General features: G+C 37.4%; 1 protein-coding gene across 1 annotated transcript in view; it reads right to left on the bottom strand.

Moving 5' to 3' along the window:
• LOC135077479 (sodium-coupled monocarboxylate transporter 2-like) overlaps positions 1 to 15256 on the bottom strand; it is a 43048-nt gene extending 27792 nt beyond the window's left edge. The window contains exon 1 of the mRNA XM_063972032.1: positions 15140 to 15256. The gene's annotated coding sequence lies outside the window, so the exon portion shown is untranslated. The remainder of the gene's footprint in view (positions 1 to 15139) is intronic.
• Between the last annotated feature and the right edge of the window lie 307 nt (positions 15257 to 15563).

Here is a 15563-nt window from a genome sequence, read left to right as displayed (position 1 = left end):
TGGATTCTGTACAGCAGACTGAAAGCCACGCTGACCAAACACTGCGACAGCGAAGTCAGTAAGCAGTCAGTCTTCGGCACGTACATCATCACCATCGATGAGCCTTGTGACCTGGAAATCCATGGCCTGCAGATCCACCATCGACTCTACATTTCATCAGACATCGTAGAACACATACCGGTGATTCACCTACCCGAGCTACCTGTAAACGCAACGCTATCCAGTGCACGCGCACTCAATATGCATGGAATCAATTTGGATGAAATCGAATACATGTCGTACGCCCTGAAACACAGTGCAGCAATCAGTGCTAGTGAAAATGAAACAGACACTTCTTATTTTACATACTTTACATTTGTATTAGTTTTGATTCTTTTTATGTTAATTGTGTTAATTGCCTTCCGCAAACATGTAAAAATTTTATGTAAACGAAATTATCGGAATACTCATAAAAATGAAACTTCCGATAATTTCTCACTTAGGGAGGGAGGAGTTATGCATCCGTCAGCTCCCTCTGCTCTAGACTAAACAAGATAAGTCATCACTTTCCACTCTACAGTGTAAGCATTCGTAGAATTGTTATTCACATAAGAGATGTGTCAGCAGAACTAAATTGTAAACACCGTACTGGACGACTGCGATCGGCCACAATATTAAATCATTATTAAATCGCCTCCAACTCGGCGAGGACGTGATCACTTAGTTTAATTAAATATAATCCTTTTTAAAAAGCTTCCACCCCGCTCCCGAAATCTGACTACCTATTATCATGTGGTTTCGTAGTGTGCCCCGTACGCGCAAAATTTGCATTTAAACGCAAGCCTCTTGGATTACCTAATAAATCAAAACATTATTCCACAAGCTAATCCGTCAAAGATCCTAATCCAAACGGAATGAAAACCAAATTCCGCCCACATACGAAATTCATACCCTACTTACATAATAATATGAAAACTATCAACACCATATTCGGGGATGTATGTTGTACTACATAACATACATCTCGACGAATTTTCTAATCGCGTCCACATGGGATGGGGCAACATCATATTTCACTGCCCGGGCGGGGGTTGGGGGCAACGGAGATGAGTTTTTTACGCATTATTGCTACACACGGCTCCAGAATTGAACCCCTACGACGCTAATAAATTGTAATTTCGATTATTTCTTGTTCGCATCGGATGTGATGTTAAAGAAATAGTGTGTCTTTTGATTTGTAGTTTGGTAATTAAAGTACCACGTGATTTTGGGACAGTGGACTTCTCAGAATCTTAAAATTGATGTTTAGAATACATAATATTCTAGAATTATAAACGAATATTTTTTTTTAGCTTAATGCTATTTAAGTAAATTTTATTGTCGGCCGTTTGGTGTAGTGGTTCAGAACGGACTACTATGCCGAGAGGTCCCGGGTTCGATTCCCGGCCGGGCAGAAATTGAAATGATGAATTTTAATTTCTGTGACGGGTCTGGGTGTGACCATGTATAATATGTATGTATTTAAAAAAAAAAAGTATATGAGTAGTATATTTGTTAAGCTAGCATCCATAACACAAGCATTAAGTTTCTTACTTTGGGGCTAGATGGCGCTGTGTAAAAAAAAAACGTTTTGAAAATTAGCAATACTTTCATAAACTTTTAAATTCTTATTATTTATATGAATGAAATGATTAATAAACAACGAGATTAAATTTTCTTCTAACTATTAAAAATATATTGAAGTAACTAAACCAGTATCCAAATAACATTTAATTATGTAATTACTTTGTATGTAATGTTGTTGGTATACCGTAATAAATAAAATAAAATAAAACAATTTAAAATTAAAATCAATTGTACTTCCAACTCCATCAGTTCTTTTATCAACAACCTATCTGTTTCTATCTAGACCGTAGTGTACTCTGGAAAATGTTAACAAACAAATTGAAAATAGTCCGGGAGATAGCGTTCTAATACCCGACTTCATTTCAGGAGCACGGCCCTCTGATCGAACGAAAACATTGTTGTGTGCCATCACGGGCACGGAGAGAGAATCTACTGGAAGTGACTGTAAACATACCTTCTTAGGTTTGCTGCGTAGGAAAAGCAAAACACGATTGTTAACTGTAGTGTATACCTAATAAAATAAAATAACACGCTTATGTCTATGCAGTTATCGAACAGTTGGACAATCTCTATGTGCATTAAATTCAAATTTAAATACAAATAATTGTTTATTCAGTAGGTACATAGGCCCTTTCTAGGGCACTTAAACACGTCCCAAACATAGCTTGCCCTACCACCACTTCGGGACAACACATGGGCTGGTGCTGAGAAGAAGTGGCGGAAGAAACTCAGCCACTTTTGTCTTACATTTGTGTATTACATAAAACCTCAATATTTTCATTTCTTTTTAGGTAGGTAGGTAAATATTATATCGCTTCCAGAAAACTACTTCATAGACAAACACCTGACATGTAGAGTGCGAGGTGTATTTTTATTAATAAAGCGCTTACATTGAACGCTGCGTTGGCTTTAAGCGCTTTTGCGCTCAGCGTAAACGCTTGGAGCGTCTCTAAACAGCTGCAGCGATTACTTAAAGCGTTTTCACAGGTCTTGGAATTGCTTTTCCATGAGCAATAGTTAAGTAACATGCTGGCATGGAGAATAATATTAAAAGTAGTGTGTGTAGGTAGGTATATGTATAAAGAAACTTACTGAAAAATATTTCGGAACACAGAATTTCCTTGAGCATTATTTATTGTGTTTTTTCCCTTGTTTAAAATTATGACACAACATTATTGACACGAAGCTTCGAGCTCTAATAAGTATCTGCTTCGTTTTTATAATAAATAGTACATTACAATATTGTATAATGCACAAAAAAAGTAATTACAGCTGTAATTTACAGGTTTTACATGTTAAAATCATGCTTTATCGACAGAAAACAATCTCTTCCAGATAAGATACTAAGAGGAAATTAATAAATTCACAACGATACTAGTTATAATATAAGAATCAACTTTAAGAATATCAACGCTTCTTCATAATATAGCTAAGCCTTACAAAAGTTATAAAAATCTTTCGAATAACCCATGTAATTAATATCCTCACTTCGTCATTTAAATTCCAAATCAAGATAAATCCCCGGTCCTTCCTACCCATGTACCCACCCATCCGTAATTAATTTGGTCCTAATATGGACAAATTACCACATTTCATCACGAGTGGTCAGCACTAATTCGCTTGTTAACAAGCAGTATGCAAAGCCGGTGTCCAAACAAACCGGGAGCATCCGTATTAGTCTGTGACCGTGGCTAAAAAGTATGGAGAGAAACATCAAAATCTTAATGTCTGTACCGGTGACAGCATATCAAGAAAAGCACTGTAACTTATGTAGTTATTAGAAGTTTTCTATCAGTATGATTTGAAAAAGTGCTACGAGTAAAATGCTATTTGAAAACTAAATTGCCGCGTGGTTTCGATAGGGTAGAATAAAACCCCCACTCTTCGAGTGGATGTCGTCAAAGCAGATTATGTAACAAAATATGCAAACGTCACACCTTTCCAAACTATCTGACCAAGATTGGGAGTGTAAGCCTAAATCCTTAAGTTTGTTCTGGTAAATTAGAGATAGTCGTGCTCCTGCAGTGGCGACTAAATACCTGATGATGACGACGATGACTTGATTCGGACAACGCATAGACTCAGTCAACTTCTCAAGGGTCGATAGTGAAAAAACACTCTAAATTCTACCTGTTCTATCTATTACATTAGCATCATCACGTTCACATATTTTTACTATTTTTCACGAAATAATGTTACGAGTATGTATAATAAGTTTGTAAAAATGCTTTTCTCAACAATATAAAGGGGTGTCCAGGTCCACACTTATTTACCTTAGGGGGAGTGTCCAATGTCCAGTGCCGTCCGACGTTGATGTATCACGTCGGCTCAGCGGCTCGCGCGTCTGTCCAGCGCCTAATCTCCATACATTACAGCTGGATATTGTTCAAATAAATGGTACTTGAGCCCCGACTTAAGTTCTGGATTGTCGGAGAATAATGTTTTACAAGAAGGGTTATTATGACGTGATAGTTTTGTTTATGAATATGATAAATGTTCGTATACGCTACGGTATAAGGACTACTATACGTCATAAAATATTTAATAAGGAATCAAGTGTTACACTTTATTTTATTTTATTTATATGAAACGATCTTCATGTGCTATCACATTCCCAGTCATGAATTTTAGTGGTAATGAGTGAATGAATGAATTTCTTCAATAAAGCGTAGAATTTTACGGAAAATTACCTTTAAAGCTAAATAAATTTATTTCAGAAACTTCTATATCAATAGACACATGCATGACAATAACTTATTAGAAGAACAGATTTTTCAAGTTTAATTTGCTTACTTTTATTCACCCAGACCTGAATGACCTGAAGGCCACGTTCCGGAAAACGCAGCATGTGTCGTCCACCTACGGGTCGGTAGACCGACGACTTGATAAAGATAGCAGGAAGGTGCTGGATGGAGGCCGCTACCAACCGTGCGATGTGGAAGTCATTGGGGGAGGCTTAGTTCAGCAGTGGACGTCCTGTAGCTGAAATGATGATGATGATGAGACCTGAATGAATATAAAACTCAATCAAAATTAAAGCGCAACGCTTCTACTCTTAGGTAGGTACGACAGCATTGAACTGTACAAATAGTTTCATACCACTGGCCATAAAGCGCGGAACAACAACATTATTATAAAGACATTTTTATAATAACAAGTGGAACTAGGGCCGGGGTCGTGTAACGAGCGGGGGCGACGTATGGAGATTAATTTGCGCCACTCGACGCTGCCCGCCGGCCCCGGATGGAGCCACCCACTGGCTAAAGGATAGCATGGATATGACTGTTGCACTTGCACTAGAATTGCAATCCGCTTATCTTCAGAGATAGTGCAAAACCGCATAACTGGCATTGGATAATACCGTGTATCTGCACTAAATCTACAACCCGGTAAGTTACCTGCGCACCTGGCAGCCGTGACGTCACATCGACGCTCTGGTACGGATGGGGTGAACACGAATGCATATCTTCAGAGATAAAACCGAGTAATTAGCACCGGATAATACCGCATATCTGCAATAAAACTTCAACCAAGTAGAGTTAACTGCGCAACTTGCAACAGTGACGCTCTGATACGGACGGGAACACGGGAGGTGTGCGGGAAAGGAGGGAGAGTCTAGGAATTAGGAGTCATTTTAGCCATAGGAATTCCACTGCTGAAATAAGGCCTCCCCCAATGATTATCAACATAGAAATCATTGGGGGAGGTCGATTATTGGTAGCGGCTTGCGTCCAGACATAAATAGCAGTTCACTGTCCAGTAGGCCTAAGATGCGCGCCGCGATAAGCAATTATCACGCCATTTTATCGATTTTGCCCATACATTTTGACGTCGATAAAAGTTATCACGGCGCGCATCTTAGGCCTACAGGAAAGTGTTAAAATTTAACTTAAAATAGTAACTTCCAAAGAGGATAATAATATTATACGTGTATTGCTCGCTAAATTCGTCTGATACTCATTGATGATGAATGAACTTATTATTTCACTAATTTTCAAAAACCGTATCCATACTAAACTTTCGCTGGTGGTTAACAAACGAAGAACCCCTTCCCGCCCCCTCACTGGTCTTGGGTATATACCTAGGTAAGAAAAGGAGTAATTTACCTGGACGGACATCGCTTGAGCAATTCTGAGGAAATTACGACGACAAAGTGGAATTAGTCGAAGCGAACATTTAACTTTCAAAACTTTTATGTTATTTTTCTTGCACCATGATAATATTTTCCTCTCGTATTAAACTTATTCAAACACTATTCATGCACTAAATCGGTAGGTAGGTAATTAATGTAAAGAGTAGTGACAGATGTTGTGTGTAGAGAATTTTTTTTGCTTTTCACCATTGGGACCCTGAAAGAGGTATAAGTGACGATTAAACTCAAAAACTAATTAGTGGAACGATTTTTTTTACCATGAATGCTATAATATTAATCCTGAGATGTGATAGCAGATTGAAATACAGACGGCGAAGTCGCGGGCAAAAACTAAGTTAAATGATATAATTTTAACATTCTAGCGATTTCAATTGTCGTTGACTTATCATATACGACATCAAACGTATGGTTGTAAAGATCTAAATTCATTACTATACTTAAAACTCTGATGCAACTGCGTTCCCAAAAAGCCAAGTATCAATTGCTCTAAATCGCGCTACCAGTCTGAGTGTCGAAGATAAGACGGCCGAGCGAACTATTAACAACGACGTCTGCTGAATATGAACGGGTCCGATCTATTTAATAAATATTTGATCCCAGTCATCCCAGTGCAGTCCGCGACCGTTGGGCGCGCGTTCGAATCAATTTTGCTTAGCCTTTGGCATTGAATGCTAACGAGGAGCGATCAAAATTTCAGTGCCCTCTGTATGCTTTGTAACCCCATTTGGACGGCTTCCTATTTTGCAAGTGTTATTAAACGGAACTTACCTAACAGGAAATACTTTTTGCCTTTAAATTACTTAACATTAGGTTAGTTAGTTAATAATAACTCAGGAGGATTTAATGAATGCTGCTGACAACGCCACTCTTGTAGCGGAGTTTTGGCTGAAACTGTGTACGTTTGTTGTCGACACGATAAGAAGAAGAAGGTTCATAATTAAATTTCATTTAATGAGGTTATGGAAAGCTCTATCTCCCTAATAAGTAATCATGGGTTTACTTTGTTTCTGGAAACAATCGTACTCAGCCCTTTGACTTTCATATTCGCTCCTTTTCGTCTTTTGGCAATTCATATATCATCTGGAAAACGGTTTAACTTGGGTATGACAATCTAAAATAACTGTTAATTACACTCTTTTTCACAAACCTTTACAAAAAGAAAATTATTATTGTTTTTATCAAATAAATTCCAAACCTAATAAATATTATGACTTATTTACTTGTTTACACATAATAGATTCACATCATTGTAATGAAACACGGGTTTGTTATTTAATAAGATAATAAAAACGTAATTGATTTGGCGATTTACTCATTCCCTTCTTTATAAATACTTAATGCACGACCTTGTTTATGTGATGTTATTTGGCCTAATAAGCTGTTAGACGTTCGAGGAAAAACGGGATATTTCCTCAATTTCCAACCTTGACCATAACAGACTGATCCGAGAAAACCCTCTAATGAGATTTAACTATAAATTTACCTGGAAAAAAATTTTATAACATAATAAAACTGTATCTTCAAAGACCTATTCGCCCCGAATTACGCTTAATCCAATATTTGTTCAAGAGAAGAGAAAAAAAATCTTCCCAATTAGCGTGCGACCTGGTTCTAAGAGAAAAACGAAATTGCTACGTAAAAAGTCGTAACTCAATTACGGCGATGAACCGCTGTCGCAATAAGGCATTCGTTAGCGGGCCGAGACTGGAGTTGGAGCATGCGCGGTGACCTTAGGTCGATAATGAGAGGGACCTCTCGCTCTGGAGTCCCAACATCACACATACAACGTTTAGCGTTACATATTTACATACGCCCCACATATGCAGATAGGCCCTTTTACGCACACACCCGCGGCAGACTCCGACGTAGACGTATCTCGGAATTTGTTTAACGCAAGTAATGGCGTTTTTACATTGGCATTAGTTTGTCGAAAGATATTTATGCGAGTTGGATGTTTAGTTGAATAAGGGGTTAAGTTTACGGGAGGGCATTGTTGTAACTTCTCGTGGTCCTCTCTGCTTTTTATGTGAGAAAGTATTTGATGTATGCATGGTGACTGCGCAGATTTATAGCGCCAGTGCTGTTGAGATGTAGGGAAATTAAAATGGGGAACTTTTCTTTTTTACTTTTCTTCACTTGATCCCGTTTAAAAAGAAACTTGAAAATAACTGGACAAGTTCTTTTAACTACAGGTCATCATCAGTAGGTAAGGTAATGAATCTGCATATTTATTTCCAAAACAAAAGTGATTATTTCAGACAAGCTTTATGTGCCTATCGTTCGCTTCAGCTAGATGCATCCACTGCTGGACAAAGGCCTCCCCCAAGGATATGCACAACGACCGATGTGCCGCCTAAGTGCCTATGTGACAAGCTAATTAAGATGCGTCTATCTACTTTCAACCTTGTGCCAGGTCATTACTCTAATTGGCAGCCGCAAGACGGGTTAAAATACAATAACTTCACATTGTGATAAAGAGCTAAGCTCAAAATAGGTGGTAAATTAAAAGGGTTAAGCTCCATCATCCAGGCGCAGGACCGGTTTTTGTGCCGCAACCTTTGTCCAGCTGTGGACGTCTTTCGGCTGAAACGAACGAACGAACGAACGAAGTTCCATGTTAATATCGTAACTGCATTACTTGCCCACTCCACTCTTTCCCTATCGACACAGCACATAACTATCCAGAAGTTTCCAGAGCTATAACTCTCGAAGGTCTCACGTCGCAATATAATTAAAATCAGGACTGTCCCGCGGTCCACTCGGGAAGAAAGTGCCCCCACCGCCCCCTAACCCCCTAGGGGGCCCTCCGAGGCGATTCACATTAATATTCTCTACTTTTATCTCTATATGCAAACTGGCAGCTAGAAGTTCCTCATTGTAACCGTTTTGATTCTTCCAGAACTTTCTGAATGATTGTTATATTTCAATGGTGGAATGAAACTTTTTGTTCGGTCTAGATTACTTATGAATTGTGCCCGGTTTTTATTGCGAAGCATTCCTTTTGTATGAGTTCTGAAGCTTGGTTGAAGTTGGGAAAACTGTGAAATAATAGAGAAAACTGAACGGCTGCGGCTTAAGTTACAGCAGATTAAAATATTAATTCTGTGGAGTAATGCGGAGATCTCAATTTCATTGCTCTGAAGTCTGAAAACTACTCTGAATAAATTACCTGCGTTCTCAAGTCATATTTTATGTTTTCTTTGTAGAGTCCGTAAAGTGGTCGTATTATATTAAAAATCAGTAAATAACTCTTTTTAATATTAAGGCATAAATTACCAAAAACTGCATAATAGTTAACTATTTCCTACTACTACGACTTGACTACTTAATTAATGGCATTCTTCAAATACAAAAAAAAAGATAGCGCATCAAAATGTGCGAATGCATGTGACCTTAATTTCTAGTCTATCTAAAATCATTTCAAATAAAAACGTGTACCTATTCTCAAAAGCGACATAGTCTATTCAATTACAAGCCATCGCTATCGCCGCATCAAAATTACGTCGTTAATTAACATTCTCAAGCAAACAGACGCGTTAGACCGTTAAAATCTAAAATTAAATCTGGGACAACGCCCATTTTCACGAGCGTTGATTGCTCCCGCAAATGAGACGACTCCGACGCCACTTTTTATAATTAAATCACTAAACGAATTTCATTTTCACGGCATCGCCGTTTTTCAACTCGGAAAATCCTATTGGTCATCACACTTAGAGGAAGAGCAGCACGTTCTAATTACAAACAATCAAGCTCTCTGATTGGTGGATACCATCCCCCCTTCTGTTTGTTCTGCGTGGGTAGGCGTGGCCTCTCTCTCGCTCTTTTAATTAGTGTAAGGAGTAAATTGCTTGGAGCGAGATCACTAGTTTGGCTTCAACGCCATCTCTTATTGGATGCTAGAACTAACGGGAAGGGGAGACGGGGGAATAGTTTTACGCAGTTAATATAAGGAAAACACGTACGTCGGGCTTTGTAAGGGAAATGGTACGGTTGACGTTTTCATAGTTGATAGTTTGGGGAAAGTCGATTAGGGATGCAGAGTGGGGTAACACGCCTGGCGGAATGCGTTTATGACTGTCTGAATCCTTTTTAACGTGAGATACATTTTGAATCTTAAATTTCGTTTTAAATTAGGGATAATAAAATTTTAATTACTCAACCATCAACTTGTAATAAAATTAACATTATGGCACGTTCATAATAATCAAAAGCGATACCTATCACTGGTGACAAAGACTAAATTACAATTTTGAAAAACGCAGCAAAGTAATTAATAATTAAGGAACCTTGGAAGACGGGTATTGCTTGCGCCTAGATTTCCTTAGGAAAATTACTACTTGATTAGTAATAAACTTTTCGTATTATTATGTCTGTATATCATCAAAAATGTATGTCTTTGGTGTAGCTCTTCAATGTACGTAAGTAAAGCAAACGGTGTGCAACACAAAATCTCATTCCACAAAAAAAAACGAATTTCCGAGACGGTAAAAATTAGCTGAAAACTCGAACCGATCAGGGCAATAAGAAACAATGAGATTTAAAGCACCTCGGTATCATCGACGCCCGTTCGCTTTTTTATTGCACCCCTTACCCCCTACCTCCCCACGACGCAGCATTTCCAAGCCATTTAATATTAATGTGCATTTTCGTGGAGAGAGATTCGTATAAAGCCCCAGTCTGCGATACAGTACAGCGGGGAGGTAGGGCAGGCACGGACAATAGGTTTAAATTTTAATTGTGACGGCACCGGTGCAGTTTTAAGATGAGACTGAGCGTTTAAGAAGAGAAAATGTCGGGAAGTTAAGTGAAATTCTTAAGCGCTTTCTGTTTAGATTTCCTAGAAATTATTACATTCCCCCCTTTCTTATAATTAAATCTTGTGATATAGGTAAAAAAAATAACTTTTATTTGTACTTAGAAGTTATTACCGTCATCCCACATTTCAGCTTGATACTACATAACTCTTGTCAACCTTGTCACTCAAACTCCGACTAGACCGAAGATAGAGTATCTTCGGTACCTACTGAAACTACATAAACAAAAAGCGTCATAAAAAGTAAATTACAATCCCCATCCCTTTCATTCAATCCAAATCAGGCAAACATTACTGAATCGTCAAATAAATCGTGTCCAATTGCCACCACCCTCCCCTCTATGCAGACTTGCAGAGCGCTAGCCGGCCTTACTGGGATTTATTACGCGTAGTTAAAACTAGTTCCGAAGGCCAACAGTAGTTTGAAACACCCATTTCCAATAGATAAAGCCCGAGACAGATTCCAAATACATTAGCCGAAGACGCCTAGAAGGGGTGAGAACTATTAAAAATTCCAAAGAACGACGTATAGTGGTGTAGCTTCAAGATCCAACGTTGAATCTCGTGAGCTGAGTGCATGACACGTTTATTAGAAATTTTCGACAACGCGAGGCTCAGGGAACTCGGTTTATTCTTATTCTGCAGGAAAATAAGACGAATATTTTGGGAATAAAAACTGAGCGTTTCAGACGGAGTATTGTTGCACGTTTCTACTAAGAATGAGATCTTTTGAATTCTTTTTGTTTTTTTTTTCAAATTACATATTAGAACACTCGAAATGTTAATCGACTGACTTATTATTCTTATTAATCTGATTCATGATATTTATAAACTTAAAACATTATTCATTAAAGAAATCAAGTTAATTGCTCAATTTGGCGTAACGAAATCACAATTTTAGTCATGTTAATTAATTAAATAATAATGTTCTATGGTATAAATTAATATTCATTGAGTGGCATTAACTATCAATACATTACTTAAAAATAGGACCAAGGAAAAGTTTTCTTCAAAATTTTACTACTACTCCTCAACAGAGGGCGTTACAATTACTCGTATTTCAGATCTGAAAAATGTTTACTTTTCCAAAATTTGAATTAATTAAAAAAATCTACTTTTACACGAAGTAGTGCTTCTATAACCTAGTGGTTAAAGAAATGAACGCATGATACCGAGGTTTTGGGTTCAGTTCTTGTTGGGAGAGGCAATAAGCTAATAAATTGTTTACCTTCTAGGAATGATAAAATTTTATACCATCCGATCAAGACTTCTTAATTTAAGATTGGTCATAATTAGGATTATTTTTATTTATAATTTACCGATCAAATCGTCTGCAATCCTAGGGTCCTTGAGTGGTCATGAACTAGAAATTAAGTGTACCTAAGTGTTGAAATTTACCTACTTCACACGCGAATGAAAGTTTAAAAAGAAACTCCAAGATAATTAAGGTATTGCAACTTATAGATAGACAGGGTAGGCCGGGGTGACAATACCCCAATGGCGAGTCGTAATTCCTATTTTACAAATGGTCCACGATTTATACGACACCTCCGTGATTATTCCTGCCACGAACATAAATTACACCTGCGTTTCCTTACTAGGATTTTGTTTTTGGATTTATTACTGTATTTTTGTAATACCCTGATACCCTATTTTGGGGTGGAGGGGGTGATTTGGGCAATATGGGTGGCATTAGAATTGACAACGTTTGATTGTGTAGGGTAGGTATGCTTTTTTTAGATCATTAAACCTGTTGGATGTGATGGGGGGTTAACCATCGACTCATTATCTAGTTTTGTCTAGTTGCTTGGCAGTTTAATTTTGGGTAACAATATTGTTCCTTATTTATATTTCCAAATTGTACCCATTTCTTTCATTGACGACGACTATTTACCCTGCACCTTCATTCGTAAGTAGCTACTAGAGCTTGATTGAGCTAAGTATGTTTATGAAACTGTATGTTGTTCTCAACTCATGAAATATAATAAAAATAAATAAATTATTATGCAACATTCCTACTAAGTATTTTCTACCAATCGCCAAATGTTTAGGTGATTCCTTTCAGTGCTTTCCTAAGCCCTGTAACCTGTAAGTAATCCGCATTTCATTGAAAATAGATCATTGTGGCCTTCTCGTCAAAATATAGTTAATTGAGCATAAAAGGTATCTGTTAACACTGAATATTTGCATTTATGGCTAACTTAACGTCAAGATAATATCACTGCAAATAAAAACACAGTGATCCAATTTTCATGTCACGGAAATAGAAGTAGAATTTACCATATTCAATGAGAGTGATGAATATCGGTCGTATAGAAATTCTTCACAGTCCCTAAGACCCCATCTTATGCTCCACCTAGCTCCAAATTTATAGGCATCCTGTTAATTGCAGTAATGTATATTGAAAGTGCGTGACGATGGCTTATCGGTACATCGATTTGTTTTGTTAAAAGGCGCTTATGCAAAGGATCTCTGCTCCAATGGGCAAGGAACGGCCGCCATGTTGAATTTAGGGAGTTAAGCTTTTAACAGGTAATTAATTATGCTAAGTTATGTTGCGGGACGGGTATTTTATTGGGTGAGTAATGGGTTAATAAATTAAATTCTTTCGATGCCTTTTTACCTTTCTTCGTTTCGATAAAAAATTGTGTGAAAAAAAGAGCCGTGAAATTTTTGCTTATGGCCGTCTTTATCATTATTACTTGCATCTACAAATTAATATGTTGGGGCAGGAAAGTTCTTGAGTGGCGACCACGAGCCGGAAGACATAGCGTGGGCAAGCCTCCCACTAGGTGAACCGACGATCTGGTGAAGGTCGCGGGAGGTGCCTGGAAGCGAGCGGCGCAGAATGTTTGTGGAAATCCTTGGGGGAGGCCTTTGTCCAGCAGTGGACGTCTTTCGGCTGAAACGAACGAACGAATCAACGAACAAATTAATAGGTCCTACATTAAAATGGTTAACATCTACCCGAAAAAATATATCGAGCTGTGAATTTTTTCATACCAAGCACCGAAAGTTACAACTACAAATATTACCTACTTATACTTAATGTATTTCTAACAAACTGCATCCTTTTTTGATTAATTTACAATTATGGAATTCAATTAGCTCATTCATTAGCCTCTAACGTTGTGTATTATGATCACTTGCGGACTTTATACTGAATCATTTATGAAACAACGGAAAAACTCACTGCCAATATCGTGATTAGGCTGAAACTAAACTAGACGAGACAATGACACTGAAAAAACAAAACAAAAAAGAATCGCGCGCGCGTGACCGATTCAAAAACAAAACAAAAACGTTTTATTTTACACAATTGGAAATTTACCGGACTTTAACTACGGCTATCTGGCCATCTGATAGAGACTAAACGGCGATTACATGGCAATTAAGCACTAATCAGATGCACCCTCTATCCTCATGTTAATTGGTGGCTATCTGATGTAGAGTTAACTATTAGAGTATGAAGGCGTGTTTACAACTTGCAGTGTTGTAAGGTTGATTTTGATTGCACCAGCTCTTTGAGTTGATTCAATTAGCACAACTGATTTGTAATTTGATTGTATTTGTTGAATAATAAATAATAAATGAGTATTTCTACTTGAACGAACAAACGAGTTTTTCTACTATTTACAGTAAAAATACCGATTGCTACCTTATTGCTTGCTGTTATTAACTAATAAATATTGTGCCAGTTAGTTTAATGTTCATTTAAAAATAGCAATTCTAAATCCATCCTAAACATTATTTTCAGTGATAAGTTTTCTGTATTTAAATAATAAATAATACTTATATTTATTATTTAATACATATACATACATAAATATTGATGTTTTAATTGCTTGCTTAAGGAAAAATCCTTGTGAGCTCATTATAATCCAATGATTTTCTCTACAGAGTCAGAGTAAAGGTAAATACCTACCTACTTATTCTGCCATTAACATTTTCGGCTCGTTTTCGGCATTTTTAATGACCTAACGATTTGAGACGGTAACTGATCCAATATCAAATTGCCTACAAATATCGACGAAACATTTCAATTCCTCCAAAATAAAGGATTAATCGTTGTCGGTTCTCGCATAAATATCTCATTAGGCAAAGATTTATGGTCGAAACAGTCACGAAACTGAGGAAAAAACTTTGAAAGCTCTCTGATAATTACTTGGCGACATGCGATTGTCTATTTGAAGCTCGGGGTTGTTTAATTCCCTTTTTTATTTTCCGTAATATATCATTTCGATAATGACACCTAGGAAGAATCGCTGGGGTCGAATGAACGAGGACACCACGCTCTTTATGTTACGAGAAACCTACGCAAATGCCTTCGAAATGTTGTATCTTATGCTACATTTTAAATATACTCGTTCATATACACCACAATAGGGAAGCTCTTGGCCTGCATCTCACTCACCTAAAAGAAAGTGATGATCAGGCCGAAGCTAGAAGCGCGCTTCACCGGGTACCTATCCTCAACCGTAAACTTATTTAATATGCGAATACCTTCATATTGATAATTCTTTACTATTATTATTTTTAAACGTTGGGAAGCTGAGCATGCATCTTACCTGATGAAAAGTGATGGTCAGACCGAAGAACTTCAAGGAAGCTCTTGCCCTGTATCTCATCTGATGGAAAATGATGACCAGGACGAAGCTGGAGCGAGCTTCTCCGGGACTCTTCAACCATTGTAGAACCTCCAGCTGCTGAAACAAAACAATGAACATAATCATTACTTAGTACCTACTTTTTTCAGGCATTTACAATGAATTGCCTGCGATTTTCTATTCAAACAAGGAACAAAATTTTACACAAGGTCTGTGCGTTTTCCGTACTGCACTTTCAATTATTTTCTGAAAATTTAATTCAACACTAGTAATCTAAATCCATTTATTAAGCGACCCTGTTGACTACGAATAATTAAAATTTTCAAGATTTCTGTACTTTTAAGCCATAAACAAATTAGGAAAATAGTCGCCCACGTGTATAGAC

The sequence above is a fragment of the Ostrinia nubilalis genome, chromosome 13, assembly GCF_963855985.1.
Source record: "Ostrinia nubilalis chromosome 13, ilOstNubi1.1, whole genome shotgun sequence".
Taxonomy (NCBI): domain Eukaryota; kingdom Metazoa; phylum Arthropoda; class Insecta; order Lepidoptera; family Crambidae; genus Ostrinia; species Ostrinia nubilalis.
Note: the sequence above shows the minus strand (reverse complement) of the source record. Positions and strands in the feature narration are given on the sequence as shown.